The 23,999-nt window shown below is 44.4% G+C and overlaps 1 long non-coding RNA gene across 1 annotated transcript; it reads right to left on the reverse strand.

Moving 5' to 3' along the window:
• Window positions 1-3,514: 3,514 nt before the first annotated feature.
• On the reverse strand, window positions 3,515-22,016 carry LOC125342537. Its single transcript, XR_007209241.1, has 3 exons — window positions 21,954-22,016; window positions 21,555-21,744; window positions 3,515-3,715 (listed from the first exon to the last, which is right to left on the reverse strand). It is a non-coding gene; the product is annotated as an uncharacterized LOC125342537 (long non-coding RNA).
• Window positions 22,017-23,999: the final 1,983 nt, after the last annotated feature.

Raw genomic sequence — 23,999 nt, forward strand, 5'->3', positions numbered from 1 at the left:
ATTATTAGTGCCATTATTATGTTATTAGTGGGGGGAATGACAGCTCCTCTCATTCTCTGCTTTCAGTGAGAGCAGGTCACATGTTGGCTTTCTGATACATACTGATTGGTACAAACTTATCTAGAGCCAAATGTGAAGTCTGTGGAGAGAGAGCCTGTCCTCCACCACACAACTAGGCCTGTGGTTAACCACAGAATATACTCTGGCTGGGTCTGTGCCCTTCCCAGGGCTACGGAGACTATGATGTCTCCTGGTGCCCTTTCTTAGTAAAAATTCTCCTATAAATACACCAGCACTTTTGAGTAGAGTAACACAAGAAAAATCTTTCATGTGGAGATGACTTGAAATTGTCCTTGGATATTTGAAAGCAATAAGTTACTAGTACTGTGGAATCTTTATCTTTCACAGATGCATGTCATATTTATGGGTGGAATGGTACAGGGTATGGGCTGGGCTCTGAGCAAGCTTGAGTATACTTTAGCCACAACTGCAAGAATTTTAACAGAATGCAAAGGAGCAATTGGATGGATGGTGCAGGACTTGACTGCTGGATCAGAGTTCTGGGTGCAGGAAGGTCATTGTGACATCCTGATTTTTTCCTTGTATGTTTGCTTTTGTTTTCATACTAAAGACTTCAAAACAATTCTTTGGATGAATTGTGCTTTGGTTATTTAAAAAGAAAACACCCAAGCCAAGAGAGCAGAGCCATCCCAAATCACAAGTCTTGAGCTGGACAGGAGGGCTCCTCTCTTGGAAGGGGCCTGGGATCAGATGGATTCTTCTTCCAAGGCTGATTCCCAACATCCTCTCTCTTTTTATATCCTCTCAGTTCCTGTCTCTCACCTCTGAACCATGTTGCTACAGCCAGCATCCCCTCTCCTGTGTTTTCTTTTTCATCCACCTTCCTGGTTTTCTTAAGTCACATTGTTCTTTGTCTTACTCCAAGTCCCACTCTGCAGATTGCTGCTCATCTCCCTCAGGCCTTCTCACCCACTGCCTATCCTGCAGGTCACAACAGCCCTGCTTGGCACTCGTTATTTCTCTCTCTCTCTCTCTCTCTCTCTCTCTCTCTCTCTCTCTCTGTGTCTGTCTGTTTCTCTATGTCTGTCTCTGTGTCTCTGACTGTGTCTGTGTCTCTGTGTGATGGGGGAGGAGCTGGGGCTGGTTTGCCAGCAGGGCTGGGATCCAGAGTCCTGTGCCTGTGTGAGGCGAACGTGATAACCACTACACTACGGAAACCCCCAGTCCTGTACCTGTGCCACTCTGGGCAGTCCCACAGCCTCTGTCCCACTCCTCTGAGAGTGGGTTTCAGACACGTGGGTTAGAAGGAGGTGACCTTTGTGCTGTCCCTCAGACCCTGCCCCTCACCTGCCTCATCCTGTGAAATCAAGAGTGTCAGAGTTTCTGTTGGAATTTCTAGGATGTCTCTTCATTTTCGAGTTTTATACTTTTTCTGAATGTCCAAGTAACTCTGAAAATCCCTCATGTTGAACATTGTTATTGTGTGGTTTCTAGATGACTCAGTGGTATGCTGTCTCATCTGTACAATTCTTGATTACTTTGTAATGTGCACACTACCTGGCTTGCACTTTATGTAGGTAGGAAAGGCCGCCCTGACAGAGGCCCTCCAAGTGTCTGTTCCCTCCAAAGGGTTTCTGGTCCTGGTTCATAGCAGGGCTGTGGTATTATGTCACCCCTTCCCTTTCCCCTACTGCTCTGTGACCTACCACGTGAATGGACAACGCAGTGGTCATCATGGACAGTGAGCTTCCTTGTGACCTGTAATCGGGCTGGGCTGGAGAGCTGACCTGGAGGAACACAGTCTAGAGCAGGAAAAGAGTTTAAGTGTTCACATTACCTTCTCCTTTTCAGTTGCAGTCTCAGAGTGACATGGGGAGAATCTGTCACCTCTGCAGGGGTGGTCTCCACTTCAGCTTGAAGGTCAAAGATAGCAGGAGAAGGGAGTTGAAGACTTTGTAGACCCATTGGCCCCCTAGGGCTGAGATCACCCAGAGCAGTCCAGGAGGCTCTGCAGGAGGAAGGAAGTGAGAGACAACATGGAGAAAGCACCCTCAAAGCTGGGACTGAAGCCATTCACTTAATGTATTTCTTGTGTTAGAAGAAAACTGGATCATCTCTGATGTATGTCATTACAGAAATACAGAAAAAATTGGAAGTAGCACTGTGGCCAGCCTTGAGCACAAAGAGGTGCAGGGATAGCACCCAGGCCCTGAGTTCAAGCCCCAGGACCAGCAAAACCAAAACGGTGATTTTTGACTGGATGGTTGCATAAATAAATATTTGGGGGTGGCCAAGGTTCAATTTTAACGGTGATTTGATCTTATTAGATACGTATTTGTTTTCTGAAGATCAATTTAGAGAAACAAATTATTTGCTATTTACCAGAGGAACCAGTGTGAGAACATGTTACACTATTAACATGGAATGTTACTGCTGTGATAGTAGTCATTCTCTCAGCAACATATTTTCAGGTGACCTTATATGATATGACATAATTTTAAAGGTACTAAGAAAAATGGAAATTTATCAGGCTAGGATTGTGGCTGAAGTGGTAGGTAGGGTCCCTGCCTAACCACCACCAGGCCCTGAGTTCAAGCTCCACCCCCCAAAAATCAAATCAAAACAAAACAAAAATGTAGTGAGGAAGTGAGTTCTGTGTGTTCTTACAATATGCATATGTGAAGATTTGATTGACATTTAACACTATGTGATTAGAATGATTTGTATGTTTAGGGTTTTTTTTTTCTAATAAAAGGAACATAAAGTTAATTTCCCAGGTGGACTGCAAGCATATTAATTATAGCCTGAAACTGGAGGAACTTGGTGTTAGTCTTATTTTTAGCTACTAGTAAAGTGTCAGTGGTACTAATTACCCTCCAATTTGGATTTTTGTTCCCTATTAAATTTCTTGATTGTAATGATCTAATGCATTTGATTTTTAAAAATTAATCTTCAGTGCCTTATGGTTTTGCCATTAAAAATGGTGACAATGAAAAATGTCAGGGGCTGGGAATATGGCCTAGTGGCAAGAGTGCTTGCCTCGTATACATGAGGCCCTGGGTTCGATTCCTCAGCACCACATATACAGAAAATGGCCAGAAGCGGCGCTGTGGCTCAAGTGGCAGAGTGCTAGCCTTGAGCAAAAACGAAGCCAGGGACAGTGCTCAGGCCCTGAGCTCAAGGCCGAGGACTGGCCAAAAAAAAAAAGAAAGAAAGAAAGAAAAATGTCAGATGAGGTTTGTTGAGGAGTAAATTTAATTTCTTTTTGCACTTGGTAGTGCAGAAATTATTAATTTTATTTTAATTGACTACTCTGCAGTACATAAAATACATTTGAATTGGATTTTAATTTTACCATTTAGATTTCTTTTGCACAGAATTTGTATTAGTACATATTTACACACATACCTTTACATTTTTAGCCATTTTCAGTTCTGTTCAAGTTATTTTAAGGTGAATAAATATAGTGAAATCAGCTACATGAACACTCCCACATCTTTTACTTTTACACATGCAAAGCAAACATTTTGTCTTCTCAGAAATCATACCACCTTATTTGTCTCACCTTTTCACTGAACAAAATAGAACTGAAAGCCAGAAATTACCACAGCAAGCCTGGTGGGTTGTGCAGGGTGCTGTAAATCAGAGCTTCCCAAGAGGTGTCTCACAAAACACTGGGTTAAGGCAGTATTGTCTGCAAACAAAATAAAACAGAACAAAACAGAAGGCATAGTCCAGTGAGATTAACTTGTGGAAATGAAAGTCGGCCAAGTTTTCTCCGCGTTGAGCTATTCCGAGCTTTTGCTGTGCTGAGGTGTGTTCTGAGTGGCTGTTTGCCCGTGAAGAGAGTCCTGTGGACTGCAGGACAGTGTTTTCCAAAGTGAGGGTTCAGGGTGGTGTTTCTGGGGTGTTTGTTCTTTGATAATTTTTTGCTCATGGAAACATGTTTTGCTGTAAGGCCACTAGGTCAGCCTAGCCTCTCCCCAGCTCTCCCCAGGCTCCAAGCAGAAACCTGTGTGATAACTTTGGTAGTTTTCTCTGCCTTATAACTGAGAAGTGACTGCACTCCCCTGTCCATGTGGGAGGAGTTTATATCCTTGAACTAGGTCCCAGCCAATCACTTCTTTCAGCAACTGTTTATGAGCTCTTCCTTTGCCCTCAATCTTGCCTCAGTACTCCCAGGCATGGCTGCCGTGGTCAGACCACTTTCTTTCATGCGGCCCTTCTCCTTGCTCACTGTTCTTTCACCCACTGCACCATTTAATTTTCTTCATCTGAAAATGTTTACTTAGAAATACGTCCATTTGTTAATCATCTGACTTACTCTTACTCTTTATTTCATAGGTCCTAAATCTATGTTCAGCATGTAGTAGGTCCTTTAAAGGCCCAGCCTCTGTGTCAGGGAGTTTTCACTGGAGAGTGAGAGAGGCTTATAATGCCTGGAAGCCTGTGGGTGGCCACTGTGTTTCAGGGAGACCACAGGCTCCCCTGAGAGGACCTCAGAGCAGGAACTCCAGGAGCGGAAGTGGGGATGGGCAGAGGAACATCCATGAGGACTTGTTGCCGGTAGCCTTCACACCAGATCTGGAAGCTGCTTGGGACATGGTTTTGGCCATGGAAACAGCCCATTTAAAGGGCTGCAGGAAAGTCAAGTGTTGAAGACAAGTGCAAGTGGCTCAGGGAAGGCAGATGGCTGCTCCAGGGGACTGACTAAGGCTGCCAAGGTAGCCAGGGAGAGATGGTACCGGCCCTGGCACTGGGCTTCGCTCTGCATGTGATGAGGAGCAGTAAAACGGGAGACTGCCAGTGTATTCAGGTCAGTATTTTACTTCTCATGGCCACAGGATCACAGGTGGGAAGGCCGATTTCAACTTTGAAACTGGAGAGAATGCGTGTCCAGGAGATGCCCCTCCCTTGCTGGCTGTGTGTGCTTCCTGCTTTCTTGCACTTGTGGCTGTTGCTTTGGTGGAAAGCATCCTTTCTTCTATCTCTACGTGCTATGCATGGGCTTTTCTTTTCTTTTTTTTAAAATGTATTTTGTTTTTTTTAATTATTTATTTATTTATTATATTTATTATATTTATATTTATTTATTTATTATTTATTTTTGCTCAAGGCTAGCACTCTGCCACTTGAGCCACAGCACCACTTCTGGCCGTTTTCTGTATATGTGGTGCTGGGGAATTGAACCCAGGGCTTCATGTATACGAGGCAAGCACTCTTGCCACTAGGCCATATCCCCAGCCCTGCATGGGCTTTTCTAGGCCCAGCCTGAACAAGTGACTCCGGGTATAGTGGCTCACAGAGAAACATCTCTTAAGCCTCGGCTCCGGCTGTTTCCAAGAGCACACAAAAGCAGCCTCTCCTGTTATTTGTGCATTTGTCTGGGACATTTGGGATTGTGTGGATTGCTTAATGCTTTGCTAGTTCCTCCCTGCTGAAAATGCTGTATTTACAAGGATTATTTAACCCTTTAAGTACAATTGTGCATCACTTACTTGTGAGGATGCATCCTGAGATAATGTGGTGTGAGGTGATTCACCGTTATTTGAACACTGGGATGTCTTTTCACAAGCCTGGATGGTGTAAATCAATCCCTAGGTGTGGTCTTCATGTATGCCACAGACACAGTGAACACAGGCCAGGTGGGACTGTTGCCCAAGGCACATACACACTTCATTAGACTCATACAAATACAGTTAGGAGAACACACTGAAAGAATGACTAAAGCATGGATTAGTAAGTGCACAAGCCAGTAGCATCGCTGTGTGTGATAATTATTGTTACATGCCACATGTGGTTGCATGTGCTGTGTGTTTGTATGATGGGTGGGGGGAGCAGCAGCTGTTTACACCCACATGTCAGCAACGTGCTGCACCTCAGCACTGTGATGGATACAGCACCGCTGAGTGACAGAAATTCTCCGTTCTGTTGTCATCTTACATGACTGCTGTTGTACGTGGCACAGGTTTGTTTTGTTTTGTGCCAGTCCTGGGGCTTGAACTCAGGGCCTGAGCACTGTCCCTGGCTTCTTTTTGCTCAAGGCCAGCACTCTACCACTTGAGCCACAGTGCCATTTCTGGGTTTTTATATACATATGGTGCTGAGGAATCGAACCCAGGGCTTCATGTATGCGAGGCAAGCACTCTACCATTAGACCACATTCCCAGCCCCTTGGCACAGGTTTGCTCATCAACCTTCCATTGTAGGGCAATCAACCGAAACATGGGTTTTCAAGTAATCATTAGTAAAGATTCAAGATAGAATCTTGAAAGGCGGGCCTTAGAACCACAAAAGGATCTTGTAAAGATCATTTGACTAAGCATGGAGAGAGAGCTGAATTCTAGTGAATACTCAATGGCAGCCATATATTGAGCTCAGAAACTGTAGTAAGCCATGTGTTACCTTTCTATCTTAACAGGCAGGGAAACTGTGGATTGGAGAGGGCTGGTATTAGCCATACAAAGCCACATGGTGTGGGATTTGAACCCAGGCCTGTAGGATTCTAGAATTAGACTTTACGCACTTGGAAATCTTGCTCTGGAAGCTCTGGCAATAATTTAGGTGCATGATCTGTGACTTGGGACTGAAGGTCCCAACTTGGTCATCTGTAAAAGGATGAGACTAGACCAGAATCCTTCTCTCTGTGCCTGGTGGTCAGGAACAGTCCCTGAACCCAGTTCAGTGTCTCCCTTTGGTATTCATCGTCACTACTTTGGGTTGGAATTTTCTCCTCACAATGGTAAAACACACACACATAAATATCACGGCCTGGATTAGAAGCCTGCGCCAGGCAGAGAACAGAGTGCAGGCTCCCAGCCAACTGGAAACTGAATGAGAAAATGAGATGACACAGGTCCCTGAGTAGGCTCTGTGGGGCCAGAGCTGGAGGAGAACACTGCAGAACTCCAAGGTCATTCGGAGGCCTGGCAAAAACCATCAGGGAATAATAAAAGGCAGGAATTAGCAACTAGTAGTGGGTGTGCAATGCTGAGAGAGAGAGGGCCAGGAAAGGAATTCAGTGAATAAAAGCCAGTGCTTAGTGGCGAGTGTGGAAAGACAACATCATGTTGGGAGTAGAGGAGAGAGAAACAGGTAGGTCGTCTGGGTAGCACTTTGGCAAGGTCAAGCCACTAAAATGGAAAGGTCGCTTGCCATCTGGGGGCTTTTCCTGGCACCTTGTTTGTGGGAAATCAAGCTTTCATAGGTAGTTGCTGGGAAATATTCCAGGGGAAAAGATGCAGGTCATGTTTATGTAGCTAATTATATAACATTTATTTGAGGCTTGGAAAGGGTGTGATTTGCATTCTTAGGGTTCTCCTGTCAAATAGACAAAAGTATAAAAGATGAGAAAGGGTGAGGTTTTATGACTGTGAAGGAGAGACAAGGCTTGGTTGTCACATGATTAAAAAGTGGAAAAATAGAACCCTCTCTTGTGCAATCCATGTGCAATTGATCATTAGGCCAGGAGGCCCTATTCCTGAACCCTGCCATGTTCTGGTGGTTGCTTAATTGTCTCCATCTGACATACTGAGACAATGATGAAGAGAACCAGCTCTTGTCCACCCAGAGCAAAGTTCTTGTGTTGGAATGTTCATCTGTGCTGTAAATCTAATTGTGTCTAGTTCTATTTAGAAGGGTTAATCTAGTCAGATTTTTGAAGTTGGAGCCTGACTATTAGAGATACCTATTTTATTAATTTAACATCTAATTCTTTCTCCCTCATAGTAGGAGGCTCACTTAAGTAAGATAGGCTTAAATCTATTACAGAGGTTGATTATAGACCAGTTAATGTAAAAAATAAAATGATTAGCCAGGTACGAGTGGCTCATGTCTATAATTCCAGCTACTTAGGAGGCTGAGATCTGAGTATTGTGGTTTGAAGCCTGCCTGGGCAGGAAAGTCCATGAGATTCTTATCTCCAATTAACCACAAGAAAATCAGAAGCAGGGCTGTGGCTCAAGTGGTAAAGTGCTAGCCTAGAGCAACAAAGCTCAAGGACAGTGCCGTAGCCCTGAGTTCAAGTGATGTGACTGGTGCGCACACACACACACACACACACACACACACTGCAAGAAAGTTTAAGTGATGGTTGTTTTAAGGAGGGTGGAAGGGTGGGGGCTTTCCTTCCTTTTGTATTTTGCAATACTTCCTAATTTTTTAATAACACGTGCTAGAAATAAGAAAATGCAAGCTTAATTTTAACAAGAGATACTGTAGAAGTTCTATCCGCCTCCTCCTGGCTGTGGTCAGTTAAAGATCCCCTTTCACAGACTGGAGGACCATGGGCGGGAAGAGGCCAGCGAGTGTGAGAAGCCGGGAAGGGTGGTGAACAGTTCCATGGTCTCTGAGGAACAGGACCTCACGCTACCCTCTGTGGAATTGGGGCAGTCATCAAGAGATTACAGTGACGAACTTTGTACGAGCTGAGAAAATTTTGTATATATATTCTCCTAAAAATAGAGAATAGTGTCCTTTTTCAAGTGGCCTGTGGTATGGTAGCCACCCCTGTACCTCGTTCAGAAGCAGGAATAACTGGATGGGATCATTTGAAGGGTGAGTGATGGGCCCTGGCTTTCCGGCTCAGACAACAGTGCTGTTTGAACTGGCAGTGAATCACAGCTCAGAGCGACTTATCTGCAGTGTACAATATGACTAATTTAGCAGCTCAGCAGTTTCATTGTAATCCTGGAATTCCTGTCACCTTTCCAACAGTTAAGTCATGCCGCATTACTGTGGGGTGACATCACTAGACTACAAGGCCATTGGCTGAAGACAAGAGAAGAAAAAAGTTTCCTGGACTGTAAACCTTTCCAGTATCTGAACGAAGGGCTGGAGCTGTTGCTACAGTGTGCTAAGTAAAATGGTGATTTCAAGTGGCTGGCTGCCTGCCCGTGAGGTCTCCTGCTTCTGCATAGCACCCTACAGCCCCAGCCATGTTAAAGTGGGGGCTTGCAGTGCTGTGGTCATGATGGCCTCTCATGAGGACTTCGCAGCCTTTCTCTTTGGGAGGAACAGTTGAGAAATGCAACTTAACATCTGCTACACGCATTGACGCTGAGAGACAGTCAGTGGGGACCCAGTTGGAAACGGCTTGTGGCTAAGAGCCTGGCTTGTTTCCAAGGGAGCTGATAGTCCAGATAAACGGCCACGAAGCATTTAAACTTTAAATTTATGAATGTTGCATAAAAGATCACATTTCAAGTTACTCATGGAAATGCCTAAAAATTCTAGCTATTGCTGATGGGAGTTGAAGATAACTATGGCTGATCTTTGTTGGATCATGTAACAGCAGCACCGCTCTGCCTCTACACCAATCCCTTAATCCTGTGAAGTGGGTGCTGCTGTGGTCTGCCGGAGGAGGGAATGGGGTTCAGGGGTCATGGCTGGTGAAGGACAAAGTCAGGTCTGCTCCCTGGTAGTAGCTCAGCAGAAGATCGCCAGCCTCAGCATGGCTTTCCACTGAACCTCTTGTGATTAGAAAAGCAAAAATAAGTATGGCCACTACTGCTGCCCGTCTATCTATGGAATGCTGCTTATGTGCCAGGCTTGCATTTTACCACCCCATCCCTTCAGTAGCTCCTGACATAGAAGCCATGCTATCGTACCCATCTGCTAGATTAAGAAAGTGAGGCACTGAGAAAATCAGCCCTACAGAAGACAGGGAATGAGGCAAGGATGGAACTTCCGTGCTTTGGTGATGCTTGCTTGCCATAGCTTCTGTGTACTGAGAGCCAGCTGAAATCCTGATGGCTGGTTTTACAAGCTTCAAGAGACCAGGCACCTTGGTGGTTTCTTCCATGTCCACTGAGCTCCAATGCACCGTATCACCTCCCCCAAAGCCAAAGCTAGAGTTCCCAAGTGGGGGTCAGAGAACCTGGGAAAGGCCCAGGGCTGTTTTCTCAGAGTTCCTGTGTACAAGGGTGAGATGTGGGCTCCCCAAAGGGTGGGGCTTGGTAAAGAGAGGCTGAGGATCCCAGAAGGCAGCAGTCACAAAGCAGGGGGGCTCTGGCCAAGGCGTACACCCTCACCTCTCCTGATCCCGGGAGATCTGAGCATGGTCCTGCCTCCCTCTCTCCTTCAGGCCCTTGTCTTGTTTCCTTGCTGGTCCTCTTTTCCCCTTGTCAGCACAGAGGCTGGCCTGGCTTAGACCTCTTGCCTTGTAAGGCTTCCTCCGCTCCCTCCACCCCTCTGGTTTTGCAGCACACACTCAGCTCTCTGGAATGCGGCCAGAAGCATGACACACATTTTCAAAAAGCTTTAGAAATGCAAGTGATTTGTGGGTTGAGTTTTGTTAAAGGGGAAGTGTGTCAAGCCCACAGCAATGGTGATTTGAGTTTGAAAGTGTAGTAATTTACGCTGCAGTCACAATAAAGAACAAGCAAACTAAAACACACATACACATGCGTGTACACACACACACTGAAAAGATTTGAATATTGCAAAAGCATTAAAATAGTTTGACTATTGCACAATCACTTACTCAATAATTTTCAAGAATAAAGACCCCCTGTGGCGAACCTAACTCATTCTACTAATTTTTTTTTCAAAAAATAGTTTATTCATTTAAGGAATACTTGCTTGGAGAAGGTAAATAATAAAAGTATGGGCTGGGAATATGGCCTAGTGGCAAGAGTGCTTGCCTCGTATACATGAAGCCCTGGGTTCGATTCCCCAGACACACATATATAGAAAACAGCCAGAAGTGGTGCTGTGGGTCAAGTGGCAGAGTGCTAGCCTTAAGCAAAGAGAAGCCAGGGACAGTGCTCAGGCCCTGAGTCCACACCCCAGGACTGGCAAAAATTAAAAAAAAATTAAAAAATAATAAAAGCACATGTGATGTGTCTTGCATGTACACAAATTCTTAAAACATGAAGTTGAATGCTGTAAGAATGAAAAAATAGCAATATGAGATTGGGTCCATCCAGTAAGGAGACAAGGGGGTCTGGAGGGAATGATCAGAGAATTTTCTTCAGGAAGCACAGACTTAGCTAGAACTAGAAGAACGGGTAGGATTACAGTGGGTGACATTAAAGGTTAAAAAGACAGGACATGCAGAGAACAAGCAGATGACAGAGAAATAAGATACAAGGTTCTATGGTGGATCTTTCTCTGGAGTACACAGCACCCACGTAACATGAGAGCCTTCTAAGAAACTCTTCATGGAAGATCTGTGATTTGTTCTATTTTTTTGTTCCAGAGAGTAGAATGTAGCAGTAGAGTGTGGTTCCTCACAAAATGAAAAGAGAAACTCTCAACATGTTGATGTACTACATGAAGAAGAAAGGGAAGATTAGAAATGTCCTTTATTTTTTTTAAGAGTAACAAATTTCTTTTTATATTCTTTAGCCTTCTTCCCCATGTTAATATTCTTTTTTTAAATTTTTATTGTCAAACTAATGTACAGAGAGGTTACAGTTTCATACATTAGGCATTGGATACATTTCTTGTACTGTTTGTTACCTCCTCCCTCATTCTCCCCTCCCCCCATGTTAATATTCTTATAGCAAGGGTATGGTTAACCTTATCAATTACCCTTGATTTGCTTTTCACTCATCTACTAGCCTTATTCAAACATGACATGCTGCCTGACCAACAAAGTTTTCTGTCCAGGATCACACCTTGTTTTAGCTCTCATGTCTGCTTAGTCTGCTCTTTTTTCTGATCTTGTTTCCCATGACCCAGCATGACACAACTAGCCACCAGCAAGATGTGTGAGAGTCTTGCAGGGTGACTGCCTGCCTGCCAGACACTGCCACGCTCCCATGGGAAGTGGAGAACGGCATTCATTACCACCTCCCACAAACCTGTGCATTGTGTGTGCTACACACACCCTCCCGTGTCCATACACAAATTGTGAGTGGGGCCCAGTGCTTCATGGGACAGCGGTAATTCTGGATGTAACCCACAGACCAAGTCAGGGTAATCATTACGCACATTATCAACAACCTCGGTGAAAAATGGTCAGGCCACCTCGTCCTAGGGTTTAAGTGATAAATTAGTCCTAACCTAAGCTTTCCTGAACTCATTTTAAAGTTAGCTCTAAATTGGCATTTCCTGCCACTTGTAATTAGTGTTGCTTATCAACAAGAATGTGACGTTTCCACTTCCAGAGGACTCTAGTCCATAAATATCCACTCCAAGATACACATCTGAAAAACAAACCCTCAATCCAGACCAAAATGCTTATTCCCACCATACCCCATGTTCATAAGGAACCCTTATATTGAGAAGTGTTCAGCATTCCATTGTCAATTTTTATTTCTCACAATTCTAAAATTGGCTTCACAAATAGCAAGTAAGAAATCATGAAAAAAAATTATACCATGAGTGAATCTCTACTCCAAGGCAGGGCCCCTGCTATAGCAGAGCTAGAAATGGTTGTTGGTAAATGAATGGGTATGGGAAGGAGGCAAGATTGCTGCCACACAGGATGCAGGTGTCATCTGTGAATCACCTGGGGTGAACATGAGGGCCAATGGACAACGTTTCCCCAGAGCAGGTCAAAACTCACAAGGGGCTCCTTCAGGGGCAGGAAGACCTCCCTCATCTAAAACATATCTCATGAAGCATACAACTAGTAACTGACAATAGAACCAAGGTCCTTGATAAGACAGGAGAACTCATCCACAATCAGAGATCAAAGCTAAGGTCCAAATGCCATTTCCTCACTGGGTGTGATATGGTAGAAACCCTGCTGACGGTACCAGGAGCCAGCACAGCTGGACTTTAGACTTGCTTGACTTTGTGACTATGGCTGTATGACAGGAAGGGATGTGTGTGGATAAGCAAGCACTCGGCCTGCATGCTTTGTCCAGAGGGGTGGGGAGCTGGCGATCAAGCTGGGAACAAGCTCACAGTGAGCCAGGGGCTGCAGGCTTGTGATTCTTCCTAATTCCACTAGTGTCAGCTGGGATGTGGAAGAAGAGTGTGGGCTAAGAAAGAGAAATATAGACTGAGTGAATTTGATCAAAGTATATGACATGCACATGCGTGGATATCACAATGAAATCCCTTTGTACAATTAACTTAACCAGAGGAAAATGCTACAAGGCTTCAGAGCATGAATGAGAATGTGGTAGAGAGATGAAGGAAGATGTAGAGTTCAGAGGTGTGTGACAAAGTGTGCGTGTTAGATTTGAGTTTGGGATACGCATGAGTCATAAAGGTGGAGCTAGTCAGCAGGAAGATCCGTATGCAGGCCCCAGCTCAGGGAAGGGGTGAAGGCTGAGTCAAATGTCAGGGTGAGAGAATCCCCAGGAATAGAGCTGCTGACGTACGGAGGTCGTCTCTTCTCCTTGGCCCTGAACGCACGGCTTCTGTTGGTGCCCAGGAAGAAAGGCATCTTAGTGGCTGTTCAGATGCCACCTACAAACAGAAGCTTTGCTGAGCGACCTAGTGAGAGTATGATCTTCTCACCCCCTTTGTTATGGACTGAATATTTGTGTTCTTCCTCCACATCCACATGTTGAAGACTAGACTCCTCAAACAGGGTCCATGGGAGGAAGTGGGGGTTCCGTGAGATGTGAGAACAGGGCTCCGGTCTAGTGGAGCAGAGTCCTTGTGAGAAATGACACCAGGAGCTCCATGCCTATGCACACTGAGGAACATTATTCACAGTAGACTTAGCTGTTGTTTTCCCCTTTTTAAATTTGGCAACTTGAAAATGTAAGGTTACACAGGAAGGTTGAGTTGTGTTTCTGTTGGACACTGTCTAGACCTTACACTGTCCAAAAGCAGAGAGCCTTCCTGTACCCACAGGCTGTCATCTCTGTTTGTGTCTCCTCACATGTAGCAGGCACTGCTGTGCCCAGGGCAGGCTGACAGTGTACCTAACACCCCTCTGTGCATCCAAGGAGTCTGTCACTAGGAGGCCTCAAACATTCATTAACCCTCACTCAAGGTCTGAGAAGGGCCTGCGTTCTTTTTATTTTACAGATGAGGAAGTTGAGGCCTAGGGAGATTTAAACTATTTGCTTAGGGCTATCCCAGACAGGATTGCAAAGCACAGAACAGAAACTGACTCACTGTAATTAATCACACATCTACTCAGCAGATGATATGCATGCGAGTGCATACATATAAACAACACACATGCTACATGCTATTTCCAAGTAGTAAAATACTAAGCATGGAGATAACATTACAAAACAGTAATCATCATTACTATTCAATCTAGTACCTTTTGACATTAATTCTTAGGTAAAATACAAAATGGTAAGTGCCTTTTTAAATTTTACGCTTTTTACTGTGAACCCATGAGTCATGGGTTTCTACATCCCTCTAATTCTGCTTCTTAAAGAAGTTTGGCTGGAGTGTGATATTTTCCAAGGATGGAAGGATGCTCATTTTTTCAATGTATACATGTATGGGGAGTGTGTCCTTGTAATGCCTTCCATGTTGGAATTGTTTTGTGGGGACATGAGTCTTTCTGGCTGGTGCAGGCTGGCCTGAATTCCCAATCCTCCTGCTTCGTCCTCCCTAGTGTTGGGACTGCAGGTGTGTGCCCTGTGCATGGTCTCCATGCCCTCTGTCCTCCCGGCCAGCACAGTCAAGCCTGGCACCACCAATCTGGGTCATCTCCTCATCATGACTGGAAGCACAAGGGGTGAGGTGTTCAAATCACACTCCCAGCTGCCCGTAACACCCAGCATTTGCATGTGGACACACGCCTCTGCTTGGTGAGGGCCGGATGCACATCTTCATATCCTTCACCTTTTGCTTGAACCAGAAAAGTAGCTTAGAGGAATTCATGCATATTTCCCTGCTGTTCCCACCCAGCCTGCCTAGACAGAAGCCTGAGGTGGAAGTCAGTGGGAGGGGAGTTTCAATGCCCTTGGCATATTTGGGGAGTAGGAGGTGTGGGGAGGGTGAGGGACAGGGGTGAGTAATGGCCCTGTTAGGAAAGGGCAGCTTCCTGGAGGAAACCCCTCTGGAGGACATGCTTCTTACTCCCTCCTGACTGCTGAGTTCCATGCTGGGAGCACAGCTGTGGGAGAGTGGGTGGGATGGAAGGAGGGCGCAGGGATGTGACATAGGCATGTATAGATGGTCCAGGACACAAGTTAAAACTAAAACCTTGGGGCTGGGGATATAGCCTAGTGGCAAGAGTGCCTGCCTCGGATACACGAGGCCCTAGGTTCGATTCCCCAGCACCACATATACAGAAAACGGCCAGAAGCGGCGCTGTGGCTCAAGTGGCAGAGTGCTAGCCTTGAGCGGGAAGAAGCCAGGGACAGTGCTCAGGCCCTGAGTCCAAGGCCCAGGACTGGCCAAAAAAAAAAAAAAAAAAAAAAAACAACTAAAACCTTGATATAGTCTCAGAGAATGAGAGCAAAACCCTGGGATGCAAACCTGGCTTTTGCGTTCTCTCATGTATTAAGTGATGGATGAATGCTACTTATCTATCAGAAGCAATCTTCTTTTTCTGTGGGGATCCCTGCAGTTCAGGGATTCACATCCATGAGCACTATTGGGAAATACTTCGATTCATAAATCTGTGTCTTAAGTGGCTGATCAGATTGTATTTTGGTCTGTTAGAGCCACTCAATGGCTTCAGAAACTGATTTTAAAGTTCTAAGTCTGGAGTATTCAAGGAGCAATTGAGACAAATCCCTAACTTTAAGAGAGGTCAAATTCCAGAATTTCAGAAGTCAGAGCTACAGTCTTTGAGTATATATCTGAATTAGTGGTTGCTGGCTACAAATGAATGAGTAATGCCTACTAATAAATCAAGGGACAAATTTTAACAATGTCAGCCATAGCCTCAAACGAAGTCATGTTCAAACTTAGGATGAGGGCAGTAATTTTCAATTACAAGGATTACAGTTTTCCACTCTCTCCAACTACTCCCTTAAGCAAACAAATATCTCTAAACAGTATTTTTTTTTTTTTTTTGTCCAGTCCCGGGCCTTGGACTCAGGGCCTGAGCACTGTCCCTGGCTTCTTTTTGCTCAAGGCTAGCACTCTGCCACTTGAGCCACAGCGCCGCTTCTGGCCGTTTTCTGTATATGTGGTGCTGGGGAATCGAACCTAGGGCCTCGTGTATCCGAGGCAGGCACTCTTGCCACTAGGCCATATCCCCAGCCCCTAAACAGTATTTTTTTGCAATAATGGGAGTTGAACTCAGGGCTTTGGGTTTGCCAAGCACATACTCTCCTACTTAACCCAGCCCCCTGTGCTCTGGTTATTTTTGAAATAAGGTCTTGCTCTTGCCTAGGCTGGCCGGGGGAGCTTCCTGTCCAGGCTTCCCACTGTGGCAGGTATGACAATCATGAGCCACCCCACATAGCCTTTTCTGACATGGGAGTCTTGCAAACTCTTTGCCTGGGGCTGGACTTGAACCTTGTTGAAGTCAGTCATTCGTGTATTTTCTTGCAGCAACCCTTGTAGGCCAATGCAGAACTACTGTTACTTCTGCAACCATTTAACAGGGGGATCAATGGCAAAGATGAAGCCGGTTGCCTACAGTAAAGAGGAAGTGGCCAGTGAATAGGATAGGAACCCTGGGGCTGGGAATATGGCCTAGTGGCAAGAGTGCTTGCCTCCTACACATAAAGCTCTCGGTTCGATTCCCCAGCACCACATATATGGAAAACGGCCAGAAGGGGCGCTGTGGCTCAGGTGGCAGAGTGCTAGCCTTGAGCAGGAAGAAGCCAGGGACAGTGCTCAGGCCCTGAGTCCAAGGCCTAGTACTGGAAAAAAAAAAAAAAGCAAGGAACCCAGGCAGCCGGATTTCAGAGCCTGTTCTCCTAAATGGTGATGACATTTGACCTCTCTGAGCGCAACTATTGCACTTGGCTTCAACTCTCCTTCCAAGCTCTTCCCACCGAGCTCAGGGCACAGCTGAGATGAATCATTGATTAAGGTACATAGGAAATCAAATGAAAACCAAAATAACATAGCAACAAGAACGAGAACAGCAAAAACACAAAATGCATATATTGGGCCCTTGTTTCAATGACTTAGGTGCTGGAGATAGCAGCAGGCACCGACACTGAAAAGGTGAATGTGCTCTGGTTTGTGGCCAGGAGTTCCCACCTTAGAAGAGAAGGGGTCTCCTGCAGCAGTGCTCGTGAGCGAGCGGAGAGGGGAGACTGAGTCAATTTGTCCTAGCAGGGGCAAGGACTTCTTATGAAAAAGTCCCCATGGAGGAGATAACTTTTGAGTTGGGGCTTATAAATCAGTATAAGAAAATTGGCAGGCAATGGAGAAGGGTTAAGAGTAGTTTTGTTGTATGTGTGTGTAGAAACTAACCAGCTCTAATTTTGAGAAGAAGATGTGGATGAGAGAGAAACACGGATGCTTCAGGCAAATGCTTGACAGTTCTACAACTATTCAACGAGAGAACAGTTGTATATGATAGGTGTTTGCTGCTGTCTGTAGCTATATTCCAAAGGCCATTAGCTTACAGTTTAATACACCTGTATGGCCTCCTTGGGGCCCTAATTTGATTCCAGGTAACTGACTTGATACTGGTAGACTCTGAGGCCAGGGGGAGAGGGTGAGGAAAGGCTTAGGTCATAGCAATATGAAGCCATCTTGAATTTTTGGGATTGGTCTGGGCCATGGTCACGTTTTGTTCGAGCTTCATGGTATTGGCTAGAACTGAAAACCATTCGTTTTCAGCATTTCTATGTTCTCTTTTTTTAAAAAAAAGTCAAGAGATCTGGTGAGTCTGCATTCCTGCAGGTTTTGTGTGTGATTCTATGAAGCTAGGCAACTCTCTGTTGTAACAATGACACTAGCATGCAGTAGGCAATGTGATAAATAAAACACACCCAACAACATTGTGCTTCGTTCATGCCATTCAGGCATCTCTCTACCATGTGGTCACCCAGGAGCTTGGATTTCTGCTGTTTCTGCTTTGATTATCTAGTGTCTCCTGAGCTATCCCTGGGTATCATCTCTGCCTCTGTGGGGCTTGGAAGAAGAGGGGATGAGAACAGGATTTTGTCCCTCAACACAGCAAGGCTGGCTTCATGGAGGAGAGAGCTGGCGGTGCCTCTCTGATGGTCAAGGTAGAAGAGATTTCCTTAAAAGTCAAGGATGGAAGTGAACATGAGCATATGTTGTAGTCCAGAATCTAGACAGATTTCCTGGTGCAGCCTCAGATGACCTGGGGTGAAATATGCTTGCAGAGCGGCAGGGTGGGGGTGGAGTGAGGTGGGGGGAGCAGTGGGAGCAGTGACATTGATCAGGATGCATCATCCCCATAAATTATATCAAATTGAAGTCCATTTGTATAACTACTGAAAATAATAATGATAACAATAAAAATGAAATGTGCTTGTGGGGTGGACAAAGGCTGTGAGGAAGTATTTTTTTCAGAGTGGTGTAGAGAAGATGAATAGCACCCTAAGACCATATCTCTGTTGTCATGGCTGGTGAGCTAATGGAGGAACAGACTCCACAGCTAGCTCTACTGATGCCAATTTTCCTAGAATTGAGAATTCATTTTCTTTCTTTTTAAAATTTCATTTTAAAATTATTGTAAGTTCTGGGGCTTGAACTCAGGGCCTTGGTGCCTGTCCCTTAGCTTTTTCATTCAAGGCTGATGCTCTACCATCAAGCCATGCCTCTACTTCTGGCTTTTTGGTGATTAACTTGAGATAGGAGTCTCACAGACATTCCTTCCCAGGCTGGGTTTGAACTGTGATCCTCAGGTCTCAGCCTCCTGAGTAGCTAGAATTACAGGTGTGAGCCACAGGTACCCAACAACTAATTCATTTTCAATCTAAAATTAAAACATTTTTTCCCAAACACAAACAGTTCACCATTAACTTTTCTCTTGAGAGCTGACAGGACTTAAGAGTGGGGGAAAAAGACAATTAAAACAGCTATAAACCAATTTGTAATATTGGTACAGTCCAGAAGCCAGCCTTTCTATAACTCTATTATAATGAATCCTTTTGGATGTTTAGAAGGGTAAAGCTAATTTATATTAGAAACTTTTCCATCCTTAAGATCACCTTGTTAATCTATTTATCCGAGGGAGTCCATAGTCCTACTAAGAGTTTATGAGTTCTCAGCCTGAAAATTAGACTGCATATAGCATATTTGTAACATTTAACAAAACTAGGTGGGAAGTTAGAACACTGTAACTATACTGGATTCTTTTTTTTTTTTTTTTTTTTTGCCAGTCCTGGGCCTTGGACTCAGGGCCTGAGCACTGTCCCTGGCTTCTTTTTGCTCAAGGCTAGCGCTCTGCCACTTGAGCCACAGCACCACTTCTGGCCATTTTCTGTATATGTGGTTCTGGGGAATCGAACCCAGAGCTTCATGGATACAAGACAGGCACTCTTGCCACTAGGCCATATCCCCAGTCCCTATATTGGATTCTTTAAAAATAGGGGCTGGGGATATAGCCTAGTGGCAAGAGTGCCTGCCTCGGATACACGAGGCCCTAGGTTCGATTCCCCAGCACCACATATACAGAAAATGGCCAGAAGCGGCGCTGTGGCTCAAGTGGCGGAGTGCTAGCCTTGAGCGGGAAGAAGCCAGGGACAGTGCTCAGGCCCTGAGTCCAAGGCCCAGGACTGGCCAAAAAATAAATAAATAAAAATAAAGTTATTTACATGACAAGGTGGATATAAAAACATTCTCCTACATAAATAAGAAAATAAACACACTATTCTGGAAGGGATTGTACAATCTCATTTGATAAATAATAGTTTCCCTGAGGAGAGAGACGCTAATGAATAAACTCTACCTTCCATTGGATGCTAAGCCATTTTATTTTGCAGGTGAGCTTTGGAAAGTAATATAAATTTACATAATTATCGGTGTATACTTAAACATAAAGAAGGTATATTAAATTACCTGTATATGCTCATTCTAAATGTAGTCAGTGATCATAATTTAAACACCAAAAGCAGGCCAAGTATGGTGCCGAGTGTAATCCCAGCACACAGTAGGTGGAGACAGGAGGATCATAAATTTGATGCCAGCCTGGGTTACATAAGAAGTCTAAGGCAGGCCTGGGCTACACAGTGAAATTCCAAAATCTCATCTCAAAACAAGCAAGCACACAAAGAATTCAGTCAACAAATAAACAAACCAAAGAAGACCCTCTCCTGCAACAACAAACAACAAAATCCCGAAGCAGAATGCATAGCCTCTCAGTCTGCCCCTCATTTCTTTTGTGTTTCCTGTGTTCTAGGTACTGCTCTAGTGTTTGGCCTTTGACAGTGAATTACAGACAAACACATGAGTATCATAGAGCAAAATACTTAAAATGGAAACTCAGAAATCTAGACTGACTGATTGCTACAATTATAAATAATGGCCAGTTGGATTATGTCTTTTGATTGAGCTTAGCTGGAAATTACTTTTTTCCTGTGATAAAATGTCATCCGTTTTTGTATGTAGGTTGTACATGGTAAATAAAGCAGTGTGCACAGGCTATGGTTTCAGGAGCGCTCCCTAATGTTAAGTCCCTGAAGCCTACAATGTAGAAATGGCTTACATTCCAAAAGTTTGTTTACAAGTTAGTTGTTAAGTGGTTGGTTTCCAAAGCTAATCAGCAAAATCTATTTAACCTATAAAGTAGATGAAATAAAGCACTCTTATAATTAAAACTAAACACCAGGTTAAGCAGTGCTTGTAAGGTCAAGGGCATTTTAAGTTCAACTTGGGGTTCTAGAAACACAATTTTCCTGAAGCAACACAGGAACAAGAGCCTCTCCCGACTCCACCGAAGGCCAGGGGGCAGGCCTGGGCAGGACCAGCCAGGCTGCCCAGGGGTCTGGGGGCTGTATTATGTGAGGGGCTGCTTGGAGAAGAACAATTCATGATTGTGAATACAAAACTAGATGTGGGACCTAGCAAGGAAGCTCTGCAGGCAAAGAGACCTGCAATTTAAACTCTAAGAAGCATCTCCAGATTTAGCATCAGGTAATGAGAGGCTCCGACAAGGTCTGGCCAGGAGTGGTCCATGGCGGAGGGGGGAGGGGGAGGGAGAGATTGACAAGATTGACACAGGAAATGAGAAAGAGTGGGGATCAATGAATAAGAGTTGGGTTGGTTGAATATAAGAGATAAAACCCCGGTCTGCATTAATGACACAGTGGTCCGTGGATCAGGTCAAGACCAAGAGAGGGGATTGGAAGGGAAGACAGGAAGGCTTGCTCCCCCACGGCATGCAGGAAGATTACTGAAGCATGAGTTGAGAGAACCCAATAATTTCAGATGAACTATAACCCTCCGTTCTCAAGCACACATAGACCTGTAACCAGCTGAGTCTGGCTGAGGAGGTATACCCCTGGTCCATCATGACAGCCACTAGCTTGGTTGAGAGTTATTGGCTGTCCTAAGTAACAAGGAAAGTGAGATTTCCCAAAAGTTCTTTTCCATGAGTTTGTTCTGTTTTGTTCATTTTATGGTGTTTGAGACAAAGGGACAGATAATTATGGGGATAAAAACCATCTATAAGAAAGGAACAATTATATGCTATGGTAATGAAGCGTAAGAAACTAACTCAGTGCAAGTATTAGAAGTCCTACAAAAGGAACAAAAGACTGCGTGTGACATACCAGTGTCGAGTTGTCTCCGCTGTCTGTGGGCACGTGACCGTGTGTGACACACGAGGGGACAAGAGACTGTGTGTGACATGAGTGTTGGGTTGTCTCTGCTGTCCGTGGGCACAGGTATTTCCAGTCAAGAAACAGGAAACATGAAATGTAGCGGTCAATTTCTCTGGCACAGAAGCTGGTCCAGGCTTTCCTGACAGGAAATGTGATACACAGAGTCAGTGGCCTGTGAAATGGAAACTCCAAGAAGCCAAACATGGAATCCAAGCTGCTCCCAGTTTAAGTCTGAAGCACAATAAGAGAAAGAGCCATTATCAGAGCCCAGAAACAGCCCAGAGACTTCCCAGTTGGAGTTGACGCCCAGTGGGACCTCGTGGGCTAAAAGTAGCAAAGGGAACTCACCGAGAAATAGCCTGGCTTCCTCCTACCCCTCATTCTAGGGCCCAAGCCTTCCACTATCTAGCTGGAACCCAGAGGGGCAAAGCAGCTGGGAAATATAGCAAAGCAGCCTGGGAAATGTAGCAAAGCAGTCTGGGAAATGTAGCAAAGCAGTCTGGGAAGTGTAGCAAAGCAGCCTGGGAAATGTAGTGAAGCAGCCTGGGAAATGTAGTTCCTCTGTAACACAAGCAGAGTACTGGATTCCCATGAGAATGCACATTGCAAAAAAGAAAACAACACTTTAATTTCACATGGGCGCGATGCAAAATATTACCAGGCTATCTTGTAATGGAGCATTCCTTATGTGATCAACCTCTCATTATTTTCATAAGGAGAGTAGAAATTTGCTTTTATTATGTTTGTGATAAAGATTGTGTTTGGGAAAAGGAAATACAGGCACACAGAACAGAAACAAAAAGTTTAAAAAACCTGTCTAGTAACTTCCTCATGTAACTATTATGTATTACATCTGTACTTCTGTATCTTTGTATTCACATTTTTCTCTATAGAAATATATATATTCCTGAGACAAATGGTAGCCTACCATATACTCTTCTCTTTAGAACCGATTGGGACTTACCAATTTCATACCAAGAATATTTCTCCTCTGTAGAAATAAAATGGGTGTGCCCACTGTGTTGGACACTTCCCTAGCTGCTGGATGACTATACATTACAGGCCTGTAGACATCCAGTCATGCAAAGAATTCTCCAAGGTAGTAATGCAGAAGAAGCTTTGTCAGGTCCCTCATTATGATTCAAGGATTTGGAGTGACTCACTGGGGCTTGGGTTAAATAATCTTGCCTTAATCCTATCACTTGGAGCAAAGGTATGTGGAAGATTTAAATCCTGCTGCCTCAGTATCTCATCTGGATACTGACAAGGTAATCCTTAGCCCAGCCATTACGTCTGACTCGGAAAAGCACCAAGAAGTGTGAGTTTATTTTTATGTATATGCAGAAGTGATACAGGGAAACCATACATATGCATGTGTACACATGGGCTTGTACATCTTACACATGCATGTAAATGCAGGGAACATGGATCATCCTTCCTATAAAGTCAGCACCCTGGCCATCCAGTTCCCTCCTAACAGGGTCTCCTGGGGGACCAGCCCTTCAACACAGAAGCTGGGGGTGGAAGGACAGGGGCTTGACTTTTTTTTTTTTTAGCTTCATTAATATTTTCTTTGATCTAATTTCTTGTCAGTTCAAATAGAACTCATGAGTTTGGCCAATGTGTTATTCTATCTTATCTCCCCCCTCTTTTTTTTTATTTTGAGAAAGCTTGTGACTAGTCTGAATATCCATTTCTGGGTGTATGGGTCAGTGAGCATATATCAAAGACTGGTGACTCTATCCACTAGCTGGCATGTTAGGTCCTGTTCCTGGCACCGTGCATGCTGGTCAGGTCATGTCTGGGGTCAGCCTGCGCCCCAATCGCCAGGCACTCTCTGCACCCCGGATGCTGGCCGAGGACAGAGTGCAGTGCAGAAAACAGCCCCTTCCAAATCCACACAAAGAGGGTCATTCATAATGAAAAACCATGATTGTTCGTAATTAAGATGTCTTTAATTGATTCATTTCCCTTCAATACAACATACCACATTCAGGGACATTTTTTAAAGGATATATTGACAATTAGCCCTAGGATTTAGTGTGTAAGTACAGGTTAAATACAGTTGAGCCTAGCCAGTGAGCCTATGAAGCTAAAAGTATAATGGAGACTACAGAGACAATACGATAGTTTGCTTGTGGTTTATGCATGTTGGAAAGTTATAAAAAAAATTAACTCATGTATGTACTGCCAAGAATTAAACGACTACAGGGCTAAGAAACACTCTTAATTTATTCACATATTCTTACAGCAACTGAATATGCTTCAGCTGTCAAAAGCTTTCTGTCAAACCTGAATAGAGATTTTTCAAGCCTATATAATTGTGTTAAACATCCCATTGGTGATGGAGCATAAGCAATAACAATGTGAGCGGTGAGTTATGAAGTCTGTGGG

The sequence above is a fragment of the Perognathus longimembris genome, chromosome 26 (assembly GCF_023159225.1).
Source record: "Perognathus longimembris pacificus isolate PPM17 chromosome 26, ASM2315922v1, whole genome shotgun sequence".
NCBI lineage: Eukaryota > Metazoa > Chordata > Mammalia > Rodentia > Heteromyidae > Perognathus > Perognathus longimembris.